The sequence below is a fragment of the Tiliqua scincoides genome, chromosome 8, assembly GCF_035046505.1.
Source record: "Tiliqua scincoides isolate rTilSci1 chromosome 8, rTilSci1.hap2, whole genome shotgun sequence".
In the NCBI taxonomy this organism is placed as follows: domain Eukaryota; kingdom Metazoa; phylum Chordata; class Lepidosauria; order Squamata; family Scincidae; genus Tiliqua; species Tiliqua scincoides.
In genome coordinates this window covers 7,635,979-7,660,626 of record NC_089828.1, presented here as the reverse complement: position 1 = coordinate 7,660,626, position 24,648 = coordinate 7,635,979, and the positions used below count along the sequence as shown (strand labels likewise).

The 24,648-nt window shown below is 49.7% G+C and overlaps 1 protein-coding gene and 1 pseudogene across 1 annotated transcript in view; both read right to left on the bottom strand.

The window, feature by feature from the left end:
• SMAD6 (SMAD family member 6) overlaps positions 1-24,648 on the bottom strand; it is a 66,799-nt gene that overhangs the window by 2,492 nt on the left and 39,659 nt on the right. The gene's annotated exons all lie outside the window — the stretch shown is intronic.
• LOC136659655 (5S ribosomal RNA) lies at positions 8,904-9,023 on the bottom strand (annotated as a pseudogene).

Here is a 24,648-nt window from a genome sequence, read left to right as displayed (position 1 = left end):
TCCTGCTCTAGGAAGGAGGTCCAAGGCTCTCACCAGCTGCAGCCACATGCATAGGACGCACGTGGTCATGAGCTCTCTTCACGCATGGCATGCAGGGACATTCTCAGTCTTTCCTCCAGCCAGGTAGGACCATAACTGGACTTGGAGCTGGACCGGAGGTGAATCTCTGCATAGTGAGGCACAAAGCTGCCTTCCACAAAGCCAGCCCGACTCCCTCAGCCCTGTCTGCAGCTCTTCAGGACTTTGGACAAGGGTCCTGCCTGGGGATGTTGCCAGAGACCTAAGCGAGGACATTCCGTGGGCAAAGCAGGGGCTCTGCCACTGAGCCACATGCAGCCCCTCAGGTGCTGGAGCCTGAAGTGCCACAGGCAGAAGGTCCCACTCTGTCCACCAGGCACCCAGCATTTCCACCAGGCCTGGTTGACTCCAGGGGCTTCACACTGCCCACTCTTTCCAGAGGTCAACTTCGTATCAGAATGGCTCATGTCATGGTCTGTCCCAGCAGTCAGTTTCCCACAGTAGCTAAGCAGATGCCCGGGAAGTCCACCAACAGGCAGGAGAGCAAAAACCCCACCTTGGCCTATGGGCTACCTGGATGCAGCTGGCTGGCTACTTTGGAAATGGGATCCTGGTCCTGACCAGGCAGGGCTCTTGGCATGTTCTTGCTGACCCCTTATTGTGACTGGTGGGCAATGTGAAACCTCTGGCTGGACAACCCTCATTCTCTCTTGCACCTGCCCTGGAGACTGAGGATCCGCACTCCCAGGGAGCTCCCAAATCTACACCCATCCTCAGGCCACCTGGCTCCTGACTCACAACCTGCATTCCCAGATGGTCCCATTCCCTGGATTCCTGGCTTTCTGCTGGAACTTGTCACAACTGGCAACCTCAGAGGAGGGAAGTTCAAGGAGAGAACAAGTGAACCATCTGGGCCGGATCACAGACTGCCAGTGGATGTGCGGGGGGGGGGTGGGTGGTTCCAGGGAGTGCGAATCCTAAATCTAAAGTCTCTTGTGGGTCTCAGGCAAATCCTGAAGAATCCTACCATCCAACAAGCTCTTCCAAACGTTCTCCATGATAACTAAAAAAATGACTCCCCTTTTCCAAAAAGGGAGAGGACAGGGAGGAAGCCTGAAGCTGCGCAGGAGTCTCACTGAGCAGCAGTCCAGTGACTCCAGCCTAGTTGTGAACTGGCTGGACGAGCTGCACACTGGCTCGAAACTCTGCAGAGAGAAGGTTCTCTCTCCTTCGGGGCCCCAGTGGGCGTCCAGAGAGCGACTCCCTTCCTGCCCTTCCTTGCGCTTCACGTGTCCCTTTGCCGGCCACATGTCGTGCTTGGCTACTTCCAAATGCCACGCTTAAATAAATAAGCAGGCTGCAGATGAAAAGACAACAGTGCCTCCGTGGCTGCTGCGTGTGGAGACGGGCCTGTCGGCACCGGCCGCACACGTCAGCCCTGAATTCTTGGGGCGGGGAGGAGTGCCGGGGCTCGAGCCCTGGCAGGAAGCGCCGGCTTCTCCGGCTGGTATTCAGCTCCCTGACAATCTCTCAGAGGCCTGCGGCCTCCCGACCCCTCCACCTTCATGCCATCAAGTCTGATTAACTCGCACACAGGCTGATGCCATCATTTTGCTTGAGAGGATCTATTGACTCACCGGATTTCAAAAACAGAGGCCTCCCCCCTCCCTCCCCTCCCCTTTTCATTCTCAAATTACACTGGCAGGGGAAACAGACCTCGCTGCTCGCCTGGGGAACCGTCTCTGCATCGCACAGCTTTGTTAGAGTTTAACTTGAGTTGTAACTATAAGATTTTTAAAAGGGGAAAGGGGAGGGTGAGATAATGGAGGACTCCCCCCCCCCTCCACTTCTCAGGCAGACAATGCCAGGGTCTAAGAACTCTGGCTGACACCAGAAAACAGCTTTGTGTTTTGTCCATCAAACAAGCCCCTGGCCTGGAGGTAGCCGAGAGCAGCAGGCGCGGAAAAAAATATGTTTAAAAATGGAAAGCAAAAGGTGCCTGGATCAAGAATTTGCATCTCTCCTGGCCCATCTGCATCCATGCTGGTCAAGGAAACTGCTGAAACCCCTTTCCCTGTGCTTCTAAAGTCACAGCCAGCCCTCCCCCCAAGTCTGCTGCCTTGTCAGGACCAAGTGGAATCTGTGACATGGTCTCTTACAGCCCGTCCCAGGCAGGAGCTTGCAGGAATCCTGGCTCAAAGCACCACAGGCCCACGGCAGAGAAGTCGTCAAATGGCTCATCTGCTGTCCCGGGTTCACAGCCAAAGTCAATGCTCCAAAAAGTCAGGCCACAACAGAAGACGATATAGAGGGCACGAGCCAGCGTTCAAGATAACTAAGCCAAGTTGGGGGGGGGGGGGAGAGGACGTAAATCAGGATGGCAGGGAGAGAAAAGCTGAGGTGGGCTTCTGCGGAGGTGGGCATTCTACCAAGGAACAGGAAGTCCTGCACTTTTAAGGCACAAGCCAGGTCTCTGCTGAGTTGCAGGTCACCTGACTCACCTTTCTGGAAAGGGCTGTAGTTGAGCAAGTGTGAAGCACAGAGACAGCTGTTGCTTTTTTTCTGACCGAGTCTGTAGAACTCCTTGCCACAGGATGCAGTGATAACATCTGGTCTAGATGCCTTTAAAGGGGACTAGACAGACTGATGGTGGAAAGTCCATCAGAGGTTACAAGCCATGAGTATGTGCAACCTCCTGGTTTTAGAAGCAGGCTACCCCAGAATGTGAGGTGCAAGGGGGTGGCAACAGAATGCAGGTTGTCTTGTGTGCTCCCTGCGGCATCTGGTGGGTCACTGTGAGATACAGGAAGCTGGACTAGATGGCCCTATGGCCTGATCCAGTGGGGCTGTTCTTATGTTCTTAAACTACAATTCCCAGGAGGCCTTGCAGGTCTCTTGTTGTCTGGTGTGCTCCCTGCGGCATCTGGTGGGTCACTGTGAGATACAGGAAGCTGGACTAGATGGGCCTCTAGTCTGATCCAGCAGGGCTCTTCTTATGTTCTTATGATGGAGCTGGTCGAGTACTAAGTTTCTGCTTCTGTGAGCAGATTTGATCACCTGAATTGTATATTTTGGATTTCGGAATTTCCGCATCTTGTGATTATGAACATCAAAATGCAATTAACAGAGATGCTTGGGGACTGCATAACTAGTCACTGTTTGGGAAGCCAGGTAAGCTGGACCTGTGGAGAACGACCTGACAGCCAGCATATGGACATCCTCTGAAAGAAAAAGCTCTGCACTTCATGGGGAGGCTCTTTCTGTGAACTGACAACTTTCCCACCAACCAGCCCCAAAGTCTGTCTGCGGCGCCTTCTTCCTTCCGTCCAGAGGAAAGAACCTCCACTGTTCTCACCTGCATTCGTAACCCACACTTTCTCCAAGGAGCACAGAACAGTCTTCAGGGGTGACCCATTTTTGTCCTCACATCAGCAGTGTGTGTGTGTGTGTGGGGGGGGGGAGGCAGCGACTGGCCCAGAATCAGCTAGTGAGTTTCACAGTATAGAAGGTATAGAAATAGAAGCTTCTGTTGGTGGTGAGAAAATGCACCTTTTGCAGCCGACAACCCCACCCCGGCCTTTAATTCAGCTAGGAGGGGAAAAGATCCAAAACTTCAACACAGCTTAATTGTTCAACTGTGTGGCAGAAGAGAAACAGTTCCAATTGACCTCTGAAAGTCATTCAGGGGAAACAACCTTGACTGGAGAGGCAGGGGTGGGGAGGAGAAGAGAGGCATGGGTGTCCCATGTTTTGAACCCTCCTTGACCCAGTGCCACCCCCTCACAACCTGGCCTCAGCTCCTGGTGCTTGCAGAATTCCACAGCCCCTTCCTAGAGAAGAAGAAACACTCGCCCCCCCCCCCCAATCACTGGATGATAATAAATGCTCCAGTCTGCTCACAAAACAGAATCACAAGCGGTGGACACAGATTCTTCCTATTTATGCAAGGAGCATTTTTTTCGCATTCCCATCTCTGAAGGGGTTTAGAGGAAGCCTCGCTGGCAATTCCATCCCCCTACCTGCCGGAAGGAACAAATTTGAGTGTGGTATACCTTGTTGCCTACCAGAGGCAGGACTCATTCCATTCTCATCTCCTGGGACAGGTTCCACAAAGTCCCGGAGTGCTTTGAGAACCAGCTGGAGCTGTTCGGCCAGTGATAGCAGCAGGGCCTAAGGAGGAAGTGTAAAAGTAGCCACCAGCCCTTCTTGAAGTAGCAGATAACAGGATGGGAAGAACCCTCAGGGTCTGGGTGTCTTAGGGAAAAGAGATCCCTGAACCTTGTGGAGTCCTCAGCTGGCCTGCAGAAATGTCTCCAACTCTCTCTTGAACCAGGGTGGCCCAAAGGCAGACACACCCCATGTCCCCAAAGAAATAATGCAGACTGAAAGAGGTACCCCCATGTGCCAGAGGATGCCTCAAAAGAGTGCAAGGGAGCGAAGCGGAGTGCAAAAGTCTAGGCTGGCCCCAGTCTTGATAGCAGGTGACACAGTAGAAGGCTGCCTCTCAGGTATGCTGGCCCCAAGCCACAAAAGTTTTAAAGGTCAAAACCAGCACCTTGAACTGGGCCCGGATGCGAACTGGCAGCCTGCGCAGCTGTGTGACAGTGTTGAACCAATGACCTTCAGTAACCAGCAGCAACTAAGCTGCTCCATTCTGCACTAACTGCTGCTTCCAAACTACCTGCAAGGACAGCCCCGCGTGCACAGCACATTACATTACAATTGTCTAATCTTGATGTCACCATGGCATGAACCACCAGGGCAGATCTGACTGGTGCGGGTACAGCTGTAGCTGGCCCACCAACCAAAGTTGGGCAAAGGCCCCTGGCTACAGTCCTGAGCATCCCAGAGCAGCTGTGAGTCATGGAGAAACCCAGGCTGCTCTTGCAGAGGAAGCATGACCCCATTCAGAGCAAGAGCACAATCCAGGACATCCACTGTGCATTTCCAAACCAGGAGAACCATTTGCCTTGTCCAGATTTAATTTCAGATCCCAACCACCTGCAGGCAGCAGGACCTCAACAGCCAGCTGGGTATCTTGGTGGAAAGGAGAGACAGAGCTGACTATTATCAGCCTACTGATGGCAGACCAAATCTCCAGATGACCTCTCCCAGCGGTTTCACGTAGATATTGAATAACATGGGGGACAAAATTGAACCCTGAGGCACCCCAAAGGGTCAGGGCGGCAAATGAGTGTCCCCCCAGCAACGTCAGTTGGGATCTATCAGCCAAGAAGAAGAGGGACTGCTGCAAAACGGTGCTCCCAGCTTGGCCAAACAGCTCAAAAGGACACCAGGGTTGATGGTGTTGAAAGCTGCAGGACCAGCAGGGCCGCGCCCCCATTCGGAGTAGGGACCTTCCACCAAGCCGTCTTCGTCTCAAAGCCTGACCTGATGCTGGACTGAAGGAGGTAGAGATAATTCACTCTTAGCCAGGGTCTTGTGCAGGCCCACCAGGCCCAGCACTGTCCACGTCAGAGCAAGGATGTGTGGTGCAGGGGTAGCAGGTGAGGCAGAACCACCCCACTAACATCTTCCAAAAATTGATGCAGTCTGACCCAGTGATTGCGCATGTGCTCCACCCATTTGCACCTAAGTAAGTGGGCAAAAGCATGCGCAATCACCAGGCTAGGCTGTGGCAATTTTCTGAGGATGCCGATGGGGCGGTTCTGCCTCATCTACTGCCCCCACACTGCACATTCCCTTCATTGGGGCAGCAGCTCTCTGAGGTCTCCAGCCAAGGCTGCCACTCCCAGCCCCATGACCCTCCAATGAAGTGAGTCTGGGCTGTCGTGCATCCCAAGCGTGCGCTCTGTGACCGAGTTCATTCCCTGTTGTGAAAAGCATCACTGGCCTCACTCCTGTGCCAGACGGCTGTTCAAGACACCAGAGCAGGGCCTGGAAGCTGAGCTGCAAAGAAGGGGTGGCAAGACTGCCTGAGAACAAATGCAGCCTTCCTTCATCACTGCATACTAGTGGTGCCCAAGCTGCTCTCCCCCCTCCCACCTCTCGGAGACTGGTGTGCCCTGTTCTTCCAAGTCATGCCAGTTGCCTTGGAGTGATGGATGGTGGAACTGGGGAGCTGCTTTTGGTTTTCCTCTACAAATTCTGGAGCCTGGGAGTAATTAAGTTAACCCATCGTCATCTGGTTAACCCATTGTGTTCCTCCAAAAGCATCAATGGCCCATTAGATGCAGAGCCTGACGTTATTTAGTGTTGGGCTTCGCTTTTTTTAAAGAAGGAATTACAGCTTAACCCTTCCAATTCTCCTTGAAAACTAAAGAAGAACCATCTCTATTTGACTTGCAATAAAATGCAAATAATCCACATTTGGCAAACAGGGAAGCCTGGAAGAAAATTTTGGTGAGCTCAATGCAGTTTACTTCTCAGAAAGAAGGCTCTGGGTAATTAGGAATCCTAGCAATCGTTGCTTCCAGCCAAGGTCCAACGCAGCCACTTCCAAAAGCAGACCTTCCAAAAGCCCCTGGCACTGAGGCTGTGTGTGGTCTGCTGTGAGTAATACATATTAATAAAGACAACAAGGGAAACCAAACAGTTCAGATGCGGGGTCAAGCAGTGGTGTAGCTAGAGAGGGTGCAAAGCAGTAAGTTTCGCAGGGAGCCTCACCACGCCATGCAAGCAGCCCCTTCCCTTTGGAGCCACTTTGGGCGGCGGGTGCAAAACAGAGGCATATGCAAAAATTAGTGCTTTGCACTCTCTCTAGCTACTCCAGTGGGGCGAAGACACTTTGGATCCACTGTGTCAACCTTTTCACACATGCAAATTGTGGGAGCACATCCTGCTCACTCTCCTTTCTCATCATTTATTCAGCTATTTTTGTAACCATGTTGCACAATCTATTCTGATTCTGCTAGTCATGGGAGCTCCATGACTGTGACCCCATGCACACCTACATGGCTGTAACCTCCACTGGATTCAGTAGGGCTTACTTCTGAGTAAACACACCTCAGCCTGTACTGTAATTCTTACTCAGTCTCCCCTTGTGCTTTTGGGGTTTCAGAAGGTATGAACTGTCCTCTCAAGCAGGTCTTCATACTCAAAAGGTCTCGAAACATGAGGACATGCACGGGAAGCTCTGCATTCACCCAGGACCATATTCCACACGCGCTACAAGGCAAGGAAACCCCCCCCCCCACAATTCATCACCTTGGTAACAAGGCACTGGTTAAGGAAGGCTTTAACATTCCCCTGCAGAAATGGGAACCAGTCCAGCTCTAACCCAAAAGAAAAAGAAAAAATCAGCCCCCCCTGTGACATCCCACCCCAACAATGCTTCAAATCATTTTCATCAGGCCGGTATACTTAAAATACCGCAGGCTTACAAGTTTCAGCTGGAATGCATCACTGTAAAACTGAACGACCCAGCCTCCAAAATGATCCCATTACATTAAAAGCTCTGAAGGAGCGCAAGGGGGGGGTGATCTAGCAGTGGACACTTTTCAGAAGAAGAATTGCCCTCCTCTCCTCAAGAGCAGCTCTCCCCCCACTGCCTTGCTTCCTTTTGCATGGCGCAAGAGACAAACAATCCGCGACAGGTCGGGGGCATTTCTTGAAGCTGTGTTTTCATGGCCCCGAACTGCGTGTCTGCACAAGCCAGCTCTTCAGAGGCATACCTTTGGAGTTAAGTCATTTCGGTTTGCAGCCATTAAGCTCCTTTCTCTCCCCTGCCCCCTCTCCAAGACCCTTCCTCGCCTTTTAATTTTGCTCGCTGAGTTGAAAGCAGAAAGGAGCGCTGGAGCTCGTTTGCACAGCATGGCAAGCGGGGGCCCCAAACCACCTGTGGCTTCCATCAAGAGTTGCCTGCAGAATTTCACTTAAGGAGCACAGTCAAAACAATTGGGGGGGGGGGTGGTCCTATTCAGGTAAAGAATCCAATAATTTCAGGGAAGTTAAGACAAGCAGTTCCGGGGGACAAGAGGGGCATCACTAGCCCAGAAAAGGCATAGCAGGGCACTTCTGAGTATGTGTGGGGATGCAGTGGCTTCCCAGGTTCCTGTAACTATAATCCTTGGCATATCTAACATATCATGGCTTCTAGTAAGGGCTAGCACTCAACCTGGTTCCTAGAAATCATAGTCACAATCCAGGCTCTTCTGAGTAGGCAGGCAGAGCCCTGGGCTGACTTGCCAGAACACTGAAGCAAGTCTCTCAGTTTCTGCAGCCCCAGACAATGGATGACTGGTCCAAGTTCCAGGCAGGAGGGTCAATCTACAGCCAAGAGAAGAGGAGAGGCTTGGTTGGGCCACAAATCTGAGGCAGCTGCTCAAGCCTGCTCAAGATTGAGCTGCAGCCCAATGATGGAGCCAACTCTGCTCCACAAGCAGAAGGCTCTGGATTAAATCCCTAGAAGCATCTTCAAGTGGGGCTGGGAAAGATCTGCCTGGAACCCAGAAAGCTGCTGCCAGTCAGTACAGACTAGGCTGAGGTGGATGGACGGAGGGCTAGACTTGGGAGAAGGTAGAGTCCTGTGTTCAGAGATGCCAGCCCGCTACAGGCAGTCCTTCTGGAGACCTGCAGGTGGTTCTTCTTCCTGGCAGCAAGTGATACAGTCACCGGATCTCCAGACAAGAAGGGTAGGAGAACTTGGGGGTCTGGTGGATGGTGAAGACACCAACCAGCAGGAGCAGCCCCCCCCCCGACCTGCAGGCTCCTGGCCCCTGACGACCCCTGACGACACGGCTGAGGTTCCAGGCTCATAACTTCCATCACTTCCATAAGAAATTGCGGGTGGGTTCAGGGGCTGGCTGACAGCTCAACATTCTCCAATTGTATGCATTGCTTTCTGTGCCCTCCTTCTGCGGAGAACACCAGAATCCAACAGCATCGTTGGTTGGCAACCTTCAGTCTCGAAAGACTATGGTATAAGCCTACAGCACCCAGTATTCCCAGGCGGTCTCCCATCCAAGTACTAACCAGGCCTGACCCTGCTTAGCTTCTGAGATCAGACAAGATCGGGCATCTGCAGGGTAACAGTTGCTGCATGCAACAGCATCAAAGGTCAGCATTTCAGATCAAGCCCTGATCTTTTGCATGACTTCTGTGGTACAGAAAACACCCAGGGATGCCAGCTCCCCGACTCCGTAATAAGCAAGCGCAGGGAGTGAAAATACATATTTTAAAAAGAGGATCCACCTGACAAAGCGTCTTGCAGCAAAGTCGAATCCCTCCTTCCTCCTTTGGTGAGAGGTCTTTTGTGCATCTTCTCTCCCCACAACTTGGGGCTGGCCTGGAGCCAAGCCTTGCCATTAATTAATCTTGAGGGCGCGAGCTGCATTCCTGGCCACCTCACCACTTCCTACGTTGGCTGCGGCAGTGGGCACAGCCTGTGCTGCCAGCTCCCTCCTCCCTCCTTCTTTTTACAATGTTGCAACCGCAAGATGCAAGGAAAACATTTGCAGGCTGGCATCCACATTAAAGAAAACCCAAACCCCTTGCTTTTTTTTTTTTAAACAGTACTTTCTAAAGGAAATCCCAGTTTAAAACATCAGCAGCAGACAAACACAAACAAGAAAGGCCTGGGGCAGGAAGAGGTCTAAGCATTTCCTGAGGATGCCAGTTTTGGGACATGTGGACTGCTGATGCTAAAGGGACCACCACTGAACACATGCAGAGTGAGAATGGAGCTGTGACCCAGTGAGAGAATGCATTGTTTGCTTTCAGAAGATGCTAAGGGAACCCAAGATTCCCTGCTGGGTGAGGGAGCCTGGGGAATCATGGACTTGAGCATTCCCCTCTCTTCCTCTACTCCAGGGGTGCCCAAACCCCGGCCCTGGGGCCACTTGCAGCCCTCGAGGCCTCTCAATGCGGCCCTCAGGGAGCTCCCAGTCTCCAATGAGCCTCTGGCCCTCCAGTGATTTGTTGGAGCCCACACTGGCCCGATGCAACTGCTCTTAGCGTGAGGGCAACTGTTTGACCTCTCGTGTGAGCTGTGGGATGAGGGCTCCTTCCAATGCTTGCTTTTTCACATCTGTGATGCAGTAGCAGCAGAAAAGGAAAGGCCAGCCTTGCTTTGCCTTTTATAGGCCTTGAACAATTGCAAGACCTTCATTCATTCATATAAGTTAATCTTTAATATATTCAGTTACATAAACATATGTAAATTTATTCAAATTTGAAATATAAATTAATTCTTTCCCCCACCCCGGCCCCCGACACAGTGTCAGAGAGATGATGTGGCCCTCCTGCCAAAAACTTTGGACACCCCTGCTCTACTCCATGCTCCATGCTTAAGGAGCTTGAACATTGTTGCTTTTGGTTCCACGTTCTGTACAAAACACAGGCCAGGGCGCAGGCTCATATGATACTCTAGCCCTGAACAAGGATCCTTTCATATCTGTGATCCTGCGACCTGCTCCAAGCTCTCCTAACAGGGTGGCTGACAGATCTAAACAAAATAAACCTCCCTACACTGAAACCAAAAGCAGGGTGAGAAGGAAAACAGAGAGAGGAAAGGGAGATATTTGGCCTGTTTTGCTGATGTGAATCTGCAGGCTGGGGTGGAACAACCCAGCGATGGCACATGTTGAATCTCTATTTACTACTAGGGTTTATTTGGGCAAGGTTTCCTATCGCTTTGCGCAGGAGACAGAAAGAGGGAAGCACCAAAGCAAGATGTGCCAGCCAGTCCATCGCAGGCAGAACAGAGAGCAGCCTCCATGCCGCTAAGCAAAATGCAGGCAAATCCCAACTTTGTTAAAAATAGAGAACGAAACTGCACAGTTCACATTTTTTTAAAGTACACACACACACACACACACACACACACAGAGCTCGGTTAAATCAACATCTGTGAAAGATATCCCCACTGAACCAAATAGCAGGATTTCATTAAGTAAATTGCCACTTGGCAAAAACTCTGAAAGAAGAAAAAGGAAGAAAGCCACAACCAGGCCTGTAATTTCTGCCCCGCTGTAACAGCGATGGCACGACTGCAGCAGACAGCAATTTCAAGTTAAAATAAAATAAATATCTTGCCTGGCTCCTGCTCTCCCCACCTCAGAGAGCCACAATGTTGGTAGGTAATTATAACCTCAGGAAGAGCTTCCCTGCTGGGGAGATAAGGGGGAAGGAAGGACTCCCTCCAAAGCCGCCCTTGTCATCCAAAGAGAACTGAAGGTTGCATCCCAGAGTGCAACTCCCTGGGACGTTCCAGCCACAGGGGTGAGCATGCATTCTGCTCAATGCCCACGTGGCTGGCAGAGATGGTGACCCCACCCAAACCTGAACATGCAAAGGCAGCGGGGCAGGGGCCGAGATGTTTGCCTGGAAACAAGGGGCAGGTGTGCCAGACCTGCTTTTCAAACCCACCCCAAAGTGCACCAGGAAAGAATGTAGCTTGTTCCAAACAAGAAACACCATCTGATCATAAAGCCACCCATTCATTTGGTGACAGGCAGAAAGGCGGAAACCGAATGGTGTCCTTTCTGAGTGCTGCACAAACACCTTCAACCAATGGGATTCAAAGGGGGAAATGCAGGAAGGCTTTCAAATGCCAGGTCAAAATAATTGCTGAGACTCAGAACTCAGAGTCTCAGAACTGCTGAGCTGAACTCACCATCTGCTATTGCCAATGTGCCTGAACCAAGGGAGCACATGCATGAGCACAAAGACTGGCCCTTTCGAAATACACTCAAACACTTGCCCAGCTGGACTCAGCACCTCCTTCTAGCATGACGTGCTTTTGCTAAAATCCCATCCTGCCAGCAGATTTGAGCTTCCCTCCTGAACAAAACAACTCTCCAACTTCAAGTTAACTGCAGAGCTGGGAGGGGAAAAAAACCCAAAGCCCACATCACCAATTATTTGCTTAGACTGGGCTTGGCTCCTTGGAACTTTCCTGGCACTTAAGACGACGGCCTGTTATTTTGGAAGGCTCCGCACTGTATACAGAGCTGAGTAACCAGCAAGCTGACTTCCTCCGTGGTCTAAACATCCGCAGGCCGTCCCGAGTTGGATAAAATTGTGCATTTCAGGAAATGGCCCAAGAACCCTCGGTAATGCTGTGTGCGGAGAACAAACAGGTACCACCAAGAGTCCCTGTCAAATCCTCCTGGATCGAGTCACCACGGGTACAATCGCAATGCAAAGCTCATCACCAGGTTGTGAGCAAAGTCCCCCACATGCACGAGAGATTCCTCAGCACGTCCGCCTTTGGTTTTTCCCCTTGCAGGAACAAGTCTTGATCCCCTCTTGCTCCCCTGCAGAGAAAAACTGACATGAAGATGACACTGAGGAAGGGCTGCTTCTTTCCAGAGCCGCCTGCCTGCAGGATAAATGTCTGAAGTCCTTCCCTGCCGGGGTCAGGGAGCTGGTGCCCACGGAAGAAGCCTTCGCAGAGGCGGTCTAAATCTTCCCAGTTTCAAGATCCAAAATTCTGCTCTGTTGATTCGAAGGCACCTCAGGCTAATTTGTTAGTTGCTGTTGGAAATGCTGGTTGTTAGTTTTAGGCTAATTTTTATCCATTTTATTTTGATGTGTTTGAATTTTGTATGCTGCCTCAAGCAAGCCTTTGAGGCAAAGTATACATTGAGAAACGAAACACATTGCATAGCCTGCCTTTCCAACAAGGACCTCACAGTGGCGCACAGGAGGGTCTTATCCAGTCAAATGGGAGCCTACTTAGGCAGGTAGCTCTGCTACACAACTCCAAATGGTACTCTTTGGACATAGTCATGGTTGCGCCCCTCCCCCAAGACTCGGACCAAGGTGGGACTTGCAGAGGCACAGACAGGCTACAGGCTTTGGGGTCTTTGTTTTCAACGAAACTTTCAACTTTGTTTTCAACTGAAGCCAAGGTCCACCAGCAGGAGCCAAGAGCAGAGCTTCCTGCACTCTGCAATGACCTGCATACTCAAGCACAAATTGACCTTTGAGTGACTCCAGATCAGAGATTCTAACTGCTGAGTTGAGCAGGAAAAAAGTCTTCTTTTTGCGGCTACCGTGATAGAATTGAGCATTGCCAATCCAGCCATTCCTGAACATAAGAACATAAGACTTTATGCTGGGGAGGCATCCAAGGGACAGGAAGTTTGTCACTTCTGGCAGCCTTTGTTCTTCCCCTTGGACTCTCCTGCCCGTCAGCATCCTTCTTCCACTGCTGTGCAGCCTTGTGTAACTAAGTGCTGCCGCTTCTAACTCAGTGTTAACGTTTCTGCTGAGGCAATGTGGGGTCTGTGTAGAAACAAACCCAGTTGATGGTTTGGCTCTTCCATCAAATTACTCCAGAGTTAATCTTGTGGCACATCTCATTCAGGAATACCAAATTTGGGGTTCCAACCAACGAAGTTAATCCACATTGTAACAGGAAGGAACAGACTATGTTGAATTGATTGGAAAGATGACGACCGTTCCACAAGGATGGGGAAAAGCTAACCAGCAGCATAGCTAGAGAGCATATGCTATGCTTAGCATAGCAAAGCACTAAGTTTTGCAAGTGACTGAATTCCATTCTGGGGAATGGAATGGCTCCAAGGGGAGGGGCTGCTTGCATGGCACATTCAGGCGACTGCAAAACTTAGTGCTCTGCACCCCCTCTAGCTATGCCACTGAAGCTAACCCTACTCAGACTATTCAAAGTGCAGTTGACCAGTTGAGAGAGAAGGGACGTGGTTATCTAATATTTCACACATCCTGTTTATTCCATTATTGATGCATTTTCCCCAGGGGAAAGTGGAGGGAAGGGGGAGGGAAGTTGAAGAAAGAATCCACTCATGGAACAGATGTTCAGTAATTGCCAATTTGCAAAAGTTAAAGATACATTAAGGGTCTCCTTAACCTTATTTAAACTAAGCAATGTTGAAAATGAAGGAAGCAATACAGGTAAATATGGAAGAAAATATTCTTTGTGAGGTGTCTTTTTTTCCTTTTGCTCTATGTTTTACTCTCAGGAGAGCTCACGCTGTGTTCGCAGATCATAACAATGCTTTATTAGTAGTCAACATACCTTAGAACAATACTTCGCAGAAAACAATGAATTCATACAACAATTATGAATCATCAAGAACCACACAGCACAAAAAAGTATAAACGCTGCTGCCACAGAATCATTCACAGCTTTTGCTCCTGCCAAGCAAGAATTTTGCAATCCCCATTATATCTTTGTTATCACCTGAATGCTGTGTTCTGTCACTAGGTGTCACTATTTGCAATTTATAACTTGGCTACTCCTCCACTCCTGAGATACTAGAAAACTTCAAGCATAATGAACCAAGTCACACTAAGCAAAGGTATTGGGGACCAGGAGGGCTGCAATCCTAAGAACACTTTCCTGAAAGTAGGTCCCATTGAATTCAGTGAGTCTTACTTGTGAGTAGGCATGCATAGGATTGTGCTGTCACTCTTCAGAAATGCAGATTTGGGGGAGAAGAATTTTGATTTTTGCACGGGATGGAGAGATAATACAAAAGTTCTTTTATTTTAAAGCATTTATTTCCTGACTTTCTCCTCTGAAGAAAAGAGAAGCCCAAGTTGGTTTACAACCCAGGGAATAAAGCAAATACAATGCAGAATATATTAAAATAACAATAGGAAATAGCAGACTCTACAAAACAAGATCCAAGACAGAAGAAACCAGAATAGGGCTATATTCTGAGGAAAGAACCAATAAGCAGATTCAAATGACAAAGATTTGGTAGTAATTAAAAGTGTTTAACACAACAACAAAAAGACAGCAAGGAAGGGGAGAATGTAACCCCTTGGGGCAGGGAATTCCATGTGACAGGGGCTACCATACACAAGGTCCTGTCTTTTGTCCCCACCAACCATATTTCTGAAGCTGACAGAGAACCCAAGAGGACCTCCCCAATTGATCTCAGGGGATGGGCAGTAGTTCAAAAACAGAATGGAAAAACTTAACTCTACGACTAACATATTTGGAGGCTTGATTGGCTAATATTTTCCTTGTTTGCCTGAACAACAAGCCTGCAAAGTAGAACACCATCATTCATTATTTTTTCCGATTGGGAACTGATGCTCTACTACAGTGACTTGCCCAATGGGTCTGCGGGGGAGGCAGGATTTGAATCTGGGTCTCTCCAATTGGGTTCACTGAGCAATGAACAGAGGGGATCACCTTGCAAGTCCAGCTTTTATCAGGCCAGTTAAAGTGCTTCTCATTTCTGTTGTCTTCTACAAAAGCAGTAGGTAATGGCCACTCACAGAGATATTTCAGGAAGGCTGAAAAACAGAACTGGCCACCAGGAGAGGAGAACAGGCACAGTCCCACTCAGAGTCAGACAAAAGAACTTTGAGGATTCTGAAAGAGTTCCCTCTCCCATCCCCTACTGCTGATTCCAAGAAAATCATTCAGATGGCAGGGGGCACTAGGTTACCACAATAAATAAAAACTCGATGTGCCCCAAGAAATGCAAGGAATGCAGGAACACTGAAATGATTTAGCATGAGAAAACATGATGAGAGCACAACACTGAAAAGCAGGCTTTCATATTGAGAGTTCTCCCTGTGCTTCATCATCATGCAGGGACTCAAAGTCACAGGCTGCAGGGCAACGTCCTCCTCTCCCTCCATCCAACCTCATGTTTTTAATGCTTAAAACTCTTCTTTTCATGGAAACCATGTGCATTATCAGTGAGTCTGGAGGTGCAGCCACTCTCTCCCTGGATGCAGGTGACAGATCAGAGGAATGGAGAAGTGTCCGGCTTGACACTTCATTCCATTTCACAGTTCTATGGCAAAGGGTTGGTGATATTTTCAAAAAAACTGGGGGGGGGGGAGGAAGGGACAGATTTTTAAGTTGCACAGAAAATGTATGGAACATAATGGCAGAGAAAATTAATAAAATCCACTGTCCAGTCCAGGAATGAGGGGTGGTAGAGGCTCATCTCCAATGGACATCAGGATTGCTCCTAGAAGGAAGAATTGTTTGATTTTCTCCGTAAACCACTTTGTGAACTTTCCGTTGAAAATCGGTATATAAATACTACTACTACTACTACTACTAATAATAATAATCTGCAGTGGCTCAGTGGCAGGCAGTGGCATAGCTAGAGGGGGTGCAAAGCACTAAGTTTTGCAGGGAGCCTCTCCGCAGCATGCAAGTGGTCCCTCTGTCTCCCCTTTGGAGTCATGACAAGCTACAAGAGTAAAACTGAGGTATTGCCTGCAAAACTTAGTGTTTTGCACTCCCTCTATTTACACCACTGGCTCAATAGCAGGACACATGCTTTGCACATAGGCGGCCCTCAGTTCGAAGCCATAAGACTTCCATTGCAAAAGGCTCACAGGTAGCAAGGGGGACTAGTTGCATGCATTCAAGATGGTGTTTCCCATGATCAACCAGAGCATAAGAGGCACAACCTTGATGTTTCCAACATCCCTCTGTCCCAACACACCAGAGAGCTCTCCAGACACTGGGTTCAAAATGAATTTGGAAGGATCTGCGGTTGGGTTTTCCCAACAACTGCTCAGCCCATCCTGGAAAAGCAGACAGTCAGCAGCTCGGACCAAGGCCTCCCCAAGGGTTATTAAGGAATTGAAGAATGAAGTTGCTGATCTCTTGACTAAAATATGCAACGTCCCTCAAAACGGCCACGGTGCCAGAGGATTGGAGGATAGCAAAAGTCACGCCAATCTTTAAAAAGGGAAAGGGGGGGACCCGGGAAATTATAGGCCGGTCAGTCTAACATCTATACTGGGTAAGATGGTGGAACGCCTCATCAAAGATAGAATCTCAAAACACATAGATGAACAGGCCTTGCTGAGGGAGAATCAGCATGGCTTCTGTAAGAGTAAGTCTTGCCTCACAAACCTTTTAGAATTATTTGAAAAGGTCAACAGGCATGTGGATGCGGGAGAACCCGTGGACATTATATATCTGAACTTTCAGAAGGTGTTTGACACGGTCCCTCACCAAAGGCTACTGAAAAAACACCAGGCAGGGAATTAGAGGGCAGGTCCTCTCCTGGATTGAGACCTGGTTGAAGACCAGGGAACAGAGAGTGGGTGTCAATGGCCAATTTTCACAATGGAGAGAGGTGAAAAGCGGTGTGCCCCAAGGATCTGTCCTGGGACCAGTGCTCTTCAACCTCTTCATGAATGACCTGGAGACAGGGGTGAGCAGTGAGGTGGCTAAGTTTGCAGACGACACCAAGTTTTTCCAAGTGGTGAAGAGAGAAGATCAGAAATGATTGTGAGGAGCTCCAGAAGGATCTCTCCAAACTGGCAGAATGGGCAGCAAAATGGCAGATGCATTTCAATGTGTGTTGGCAACCTTCAGTCTTGAGAGACTATGGTATCGCGCTCTGAAAGGTGGTTTTGGAACATCGTCTAGTGTGGCTGAGAAGGCCAATTCGGGAGTGACAATCCCTTCCACAACGGGAGCAAGTGCAGTCTGTCCCTGGTCTGTCTCCCTGGCTATGGGCCTTCCTTCTTTGCCTCTTTGCCTCAGACTGTTGGCTAAGTGTCTCTTCAAACTGGGAAAGGCCATGCTGCACAGCCTGCCTCCAAGCGGGCCGCTCAGAGGCCAGGGTTTCCCACTTGTTGAGGTCCACTCCTAAGGCCTTCAGATCCCTCTTGCAGATGTCCTTGTATCGCAGCTGTGGTCTACCTGTAGGGTGCTTTCCTTGCACGAGTTCTCCATAGAGGAGATCCTTTGGGATCCGGCCATCATCCATTCTCACGACATGACCGAGCCAACGCAGGCGTCTCTGTTTCAGCAGTGCATACATGCTAGGGATTCCAGCACGTTCCAGGACTGTGTTGTTTGGAACTTTGTCCTGCCAGGTGATGCCGAGAATGCGTCGGAGGCAGCGCATGTGGAAAGCATTCAGTTTCCTCTCCTGTTGTGAGTGAAGAGTCCATGACTCGCTGCAGTACAGAAGTGTACTCAGGACGCAAGCTCTGTAGACCTGGATCTTGGTATGTTCCGTCAGCTTCTTGTTGGACCAGACTCTCTTTGTGAGTCTGGAAAACGTGGTAGCTGCTTTACCGATGCGCTTGCTTACCTCGGTATAGAGAAAGAGTGTCAGAGATCGTTGAGCCAAGGTACACAAAGTCATGGACAACCTCCAGTTCATGCGCAGAGATTGTAATGCAGGGAGGTGAGTCCACATCCTGAACCATGACCTGTGTTTTCTTCAGGCTGATCGTCAGTCTAAAATCTTGGCAGGCCTTGCTAAAATGATCCATGACCTGCTGGAGATCTTTGGCAGAGTGGGTAGTGACAGCTGCATCATCGGCAAAGAGGAAGTCACGCAGACATTTCAGCTGGACTTTGGACATTGCTCTCAGTCTGGAGAGGTTGAAGAGCTTTCCGTCTGATCTGGTCCGGAGATAGATGCCTTCTGTTGCGGTTCCAAAGGCATGCTTCAGCAGGACAGCGAAGAAAATCCCAAACAAGGTTGGTGCAAGAACACAGCCCTGCTTCACGCCGCTTCAGATGTCAAAGGGGTCTGATGTGGAGCCATCGAAGACAACAGTGCCCTTCATGTCCTTGTGGAAGGATCCGATGATGCTGAGGAGCCTGGGTGGACATCCGATCTTGGGGAGAATCCTGAAGAGGCCATCCCTGCTGACCAGGTCAAAGGCCTTCGTGAGATCTATGAAGGCTATAAAGAGTGGCTGTCGCTGTTCCCTACATTTCTCCTGCAGTTGTCTAAGGGAGAATACCATATCAGTGGTGGACCTGTTGGCTCGGAATCCTCACTGTGATTCTGGATAAACGCTCTCTGCAAGTACCTGGAGCCTCTTTAGTGCAACTCGGGCAAACAACTTTCCTACAACACTAAGGAGAGAGATGCCACGGTAGTTACTGCAGTCACCCCTGTCGCCTTTGTTCTTGTACAGCGTGATGATGTTTGCATCCCTCATGTCTTGAGGTACTCCAACTTCTCTCCAGCAGAGACAGAGGATTTCATGCAGCTCAGTGACGATGATCTCTTTGCAGCACTTGAGGACTTCAGCAGGGATGCTGTCTTTTCCAGGTGCCTTGCCAAAGGCAAGGGAGTCCACGGCCATGTGAAGTTCTTCTAGGGTTGGTTCACTGTCAAGCTCCTCCAGCACAGGCAGGCACTCAGTGTTGTTCAGCGCTTCTTCGGTGACTACATTTTCTCTGGAATATAGCTCAGAGTAGTGCTGCACCCAGCGTTCCATCTGCTGCATCCGATCCTGGATGACCTCGCCTGTGGCAGACTTCAGAGGGGCAATTTTCTTCTGTGTTGGACCTAGGGCCTGCTTGATACCATCATACATCCCCTTGATGTTGCCCGTGTCAGCTGCTATCTGTATCTCGGAACAGAGCTGGAGCCAGTAGTCAATGTAAGTAAGTGTAAAGTCATGCACAATGGGGCAAAAAATAAAAACTTCACATATAGGCTGATGGGTTCTGAGCTGTCTGTGAAAGATCAGGAGATCTTGGGGTGGTGGTGGAAAAGCTGAAAAAGTGTCGACCCAATGTGCGGCGGCAGTGATGAAGGCCAATTCTATGCTTGGAATCATTAGAAAAGGTATTGAGAACAAAACAGCTAATATTATAATGCCGTTGTACAAATCGATGGTAAGGCCACACCTGGAGTATTGTGTCCTGTTCTGGTCACCACATCTCAAAAAGGATATAGTGGAAATGGAAAAGGTGCAAAAGAGGGCAACTAAGATGATTATTGGGCTGGGGCACCTTCCTTATGAGGAAAGGCTACGGCGTTTGGGCATCTTCAGCCTAGAAAAGAAGCGCCTGAGGGGGGACATGATTGAGACATACAAAATTATGCAGGGGAAGGATAAAGTGAATAGAGAGATGCTCTTTACACTCTTACATAACACCAGAACCAGGGGACATTCACTAAAATTGAGTATTGGGAGAGTTAGGACAGACAAAAGAAAATATTTCTTTACTCAGCGTGTGGTCAGTCCGTGGAACTCCTTGCCACAGGATGTGGTGATGGCATCTGGCCTGGATGGCTTTAAAAGGGGATTGGGCAAGTTTCTGGGGGAAAAATCCATTACGGGGTACAAGGCATGATGCGTATGTGCAACCTCCTGATTTTAGAAATGGGCTATGTCAGAATGCCAGATGCAGGGGAGAGCACCAGGATGAGGTCTCTTGTTGTCTTGTGTGCTCCCTGAGGCATTTGGTGGGGCCGCTGTGAGATACAGGAAGCTGGACTAGATGGGCCTATGGCCTGATCCAGTGGGGCTGTTCTTAAGGGCACTGCAGAAGTTGGAGGAAGTACTTAAAATATTTACAGAACAAGCATTTAAGGAAAACCTGTTATGTCTCCGACATGCAATGGCTGATAATTTGGAGTCAGCAACACTAATTCCATTAATCTCTTATTCTAAAAGGCAGAAAATGGGAACATGAGGATTGCTCAGGCATGTTCGTTTCTTGGCTTGAAACCCTGAGATGATGATGATGATGATGATGATAATAACAACAACTTTATTTTTACCCCGCCTTTCTCCCCGAAGGGACTCAAGGCGGCTTACAACATATTAAAAACATAATTTAAAAAACAAATAAAAACATATTAACACATCATAAAAAAAACAGCAGTCAGAGTAAAAATAGGTAAAAAGAGCATAGAGAAGCAGCAAGTCATAAAAGAATCAGGCCTGTAAAAAATATTAAAAGATGTTTAAAAGATGTTAAAAGGCCGAGAACTCAGAAGGCTTGTTTAAACAGAAGGGTCTTCAGGCCTCACCGAAAGGTCTCAAGAGAGGGAGCCATTCTTAAGTCAAGGGGAAGGGAGTTCCATAGCGTTGGTGCCACTACTGAGAAGGCCCTATTTCTTGCAGCCGCCCCACGTACCTCCCTAGGCGGCGGCACTTGTAAAAAGGCCTTCTCTGATGACCTAAGAGGACGAGCCGGATTGTACGGGAGTAGGCAGACTCTAAGATATCCTGGCCCAGAGCAGTATAGGGCTTTAAAGGTCAATACCAGCACCTTGAATTGGGCCCGGAAACGAATGGGCAGCCAATGCAGCCGCTGGAGAAGCGGACTGACAGAGTCGAACTGCCTACCTCCAGTAACCACACGGGCCGCCACATTCTGCACTAGTTGCAGTTTCCGAACCGTCTCCAAGGGCAGCCCCACATAGAGCGTGTTACAGTAATCTAATCTCGATGTCACCGAGGCATGGATCACCGTGGCCAGGTCAGCACGATCCAAGTACTTCGGCGCACCAGCCAAAGCTGAGCGAAGGCCCCCCTAGCCACAGCCACCACCTGGGAATCCAGGAGCAGCTGCGAGTCCAGGTGGACCCCCAAGCTGCGGACCTGCTCCTTCAGAGGGAGTGCAACCCCATTCAGCGCAAGCCGATAGTCCAGCACCTGCATCGAGGATTTCCGAACCAGGAGAGCCTCTGTCTTATCCGGATTTAATTTCAGCTTGTTAGCACCCATCCAGATCCTCACTGCCTCCAGACAGCGCTCCAGGCCCTCAACCGCCACCCTGGAGTCTGGAGAAAAGGAGAGATAGAGCTGGGTGTCATCGGCATATTGATGGCACCCCACTCCAAAGCCCCGGATGACCTCTCCCAGCGGTTTCATGTAGATGTTAAATAGCATGGGGGACAGAATTGAGCCCTGTGGCACCCCGCACCTCAAGGGCCAGGGTGTCGAACAGGCATCCCCCACCACCACCATCTGGGACCGACCCTCCAAGTAGGAGCGGAACCACCGCACAACAGTGCCTCCAGCTCCCAACTCGGCCAATCGGTCCAGAAGGATACCATGATCGATGGTATCGAAAGCTGCTGAGAGGTCCAGCAGGACCAACAGGGACGCACTCCCCCTGTCCAGTTCCCGGCGTAGGTCATCCACCAAGGCGACCAAGGCGGTTTCCGTCCCAAAGCCCGGCCTGAAGCCAGATTGAAAAGGATCCAGATAATCCGCTTCATCCAAGACCCTCTGGAGTTGGGACGCCACTACCCGCTCAATTACCTTGCCCGGAAACGGGATGTTGGAGACTGGCCGGTAGTTATCCAACACAGTGGAATCCAGGGAGGGCTTCTTCAGGAGGGGGCGAACCACTGCCCGTTTCAAAGCAAGTGGTAACGTCCCCTCTATCAAGGAAGAGTTGACCACCCTCCCTGTCCACTCAGCCAGCCCACCCCGGGCAGCTCTTATCAACCAACCTGGGCAAGGGTCGAGCAGGCAGGCAGATGGCCTCACACTCCAAAGGAGTCTGTCCACATCCTCAGGCTGTACAAGCTGAAAAGAATCCCACAACACAGGACAAGCAGTTGCCAAGGGGACATCGTCAGACACTGTCAATGTGGCATCCAAGTTGTGACGAATACGATCGATTGTATCTGCAAAATGTTGCGCAAACACGTCACAGCGGCTGACTGTGTGTTCCTCCTGGTCTACTGGGGGGGCCTGATGGAGGAGGCCTGGCACCACATGGAACAGCTCTGCCGGATGGTTGTCAGCAGACGCAATGGTAGCAGAGAAGAAAGATCTCTTCGCTGCTACCACCGCCAGATGTGGGTCATATTCTGAGTGACTCCTAATCCTGGCTGCTGTCTCAAGGAGCAGTGAGACACATGCAACAAGAAACTCAACATCCTCTACCTGACTTCTGCATACATTCTGATGTGTGTGTGCCAACAGCCCTGGCAAGTGACAAAGCTGGGAGTCACCCTTGCTTTGTGGCACCCATGTCTGACTGTGCTGTAGCACACTTATCAAGGTGACGGGCGATGGTGGGTCCCTGGGTTGGCCAACTGTGCTATCTACAGCATTGTGCTTTGTTGCTTTTGTTGAGGGTTGTGCATGAGCAATAAAATCTTTATTAATCATTTTGCCTGATTTACAGAGGGCAAGTGGAAGCCAGTCAGGGTTTGCATGCTCCAAAAAAAACCACACACGTACAAACCTGAGTCTGAAATGGCACAAGTTTCATTTTCAAAGGACTGGATTCCTAAAATGGCAAACCTAAGAGAGTAGTGGTTTGAAAGTAAAGCCTGTTGGCAGCCATGGAGCCCCCCACCGGAGCATTATAATTTACAGAATGCCATCAAGGTAGATCTTGCTTTGGAGAGTACGAGAGGACAGGTCCCTGCCCCAAAGAACTCACAATCTAAAGTTCAGCACAAGGAGAGTTAAATATGATTTAACACTGAGCTACAAGAAATGAAAGACACATCTACACTGGTCAGCCAATTTTGAACCAATGGAACTGCCCTTCCTTCAAGGCACCTGAGAAATTATGATCCACCACCAACCACCTATTGTTTGATTTTATGGAAGCAGCTCTGGGAGTTCTGTCACCTGAAGGGTGGGGTACACATGCTTCAAATCAACTAATGAAATGAATAATCTTTTAGAGAAGGTTGAGAATACATGACTCCATCTGCAGCAGTGGCAGACTAGAGAAAAGTGGGCACCCTGGGCAGAGCGCAGGCAAAAGGGCCCCCAAAGTGCAAAGCCCTGTGCGCTTTCCTCCTCACTTTGTTAATTTGCTGTTTGCTTATTCAGAACATTTGTATCCCACTGTTCCCCTCCTGCAAGGGAGGTGTCCAAGGTGGCTCACAACATCTTTATTTATAGATTTGTACCCTGCCTTTTGGTCAGAAAGATGCCTGAGGGGGGCAGGAGGTCTGGTCTAGAGGGTAGAGCCTCCGTCTGCCTGAAGATAACATCCACAAGGTCGCCAGTTCGAGGCCACCGGCACCGTGCGACCTTGAAGCAGCTGACAAGCTGAAGCCGAGCTATTCCATCTGCTCTGGGCGTGGGAGGATGGAGGCCAGAATGTGAAGCCAGATCGGAACGAAACACCTTGAATGTAGTGGTTCTTGAAAGAAAGAACCTTCTTTCAAATTGTAAAAATCCCTATTTAATAAGGGATTTAAATAAAGCCTGCCTATGTAAACCACCTTGAATAAAGTCTTGAATAAAGACCAAGAAAGGGAGTATATAAATACCTGCTGTTGTTGTTGTTGTTGTTATTACTTACAGTTCCAACAGAAAACAACCCAGGAGCCCCCTGAATCCTCTGGCCAAGGCCTCCACTTGCCTACCCAGTCCAGTGACCACCAGCAGCTGTACCTGAATTCTATTCAGACAGGGAGGAGAGCTCCCTGCAGCAAGAGCAGGTCCATTCTCTGGCCAATGGTAAGGGCTAGAGTGACACTCCCATTGCAGGGGTGCCACCTCCCTATTCTGATGGCTGGGGCTAAAAGGAGCTCCCACTCACCTCCCTAGATCGCAGGCACCCCCAACTTCTCCCCCAGTGAAAACAGCCCAGCACTTGCTGTGAGGCGAGCGGCTCTTAACCAACAGTGACTTCATTTAGGGGCACATGATCTGCCAGTTCAACCACCCTCTGGGCTCGGGGCCACTGCCAGGCATTGCCCGGGTTACTGTTCTATGGTCCTGGAGCCGAAATCAGGCAAGGCCTTCTTCCCTTGTTAATTCTTGCTGTCTTGGAAGTTCGCAGCCAATTCAATTTTCCACCCATTTTCACAGTTGGGGGAATGGTATGGAGTGTTTTCTTTACAAAAAAACAGCCAGGGCATGTTGTAATGTGACCCAAACCATGAAAAAAGACATGAAAGGAGTGGTAAGACAGCAAGGAGGGCAAGCGAAGGAGAGGCCAGGTAAAGCCAAAAATAACCCCGTCTCAGATTCCCAGATAAATGAAGCAATATGTTG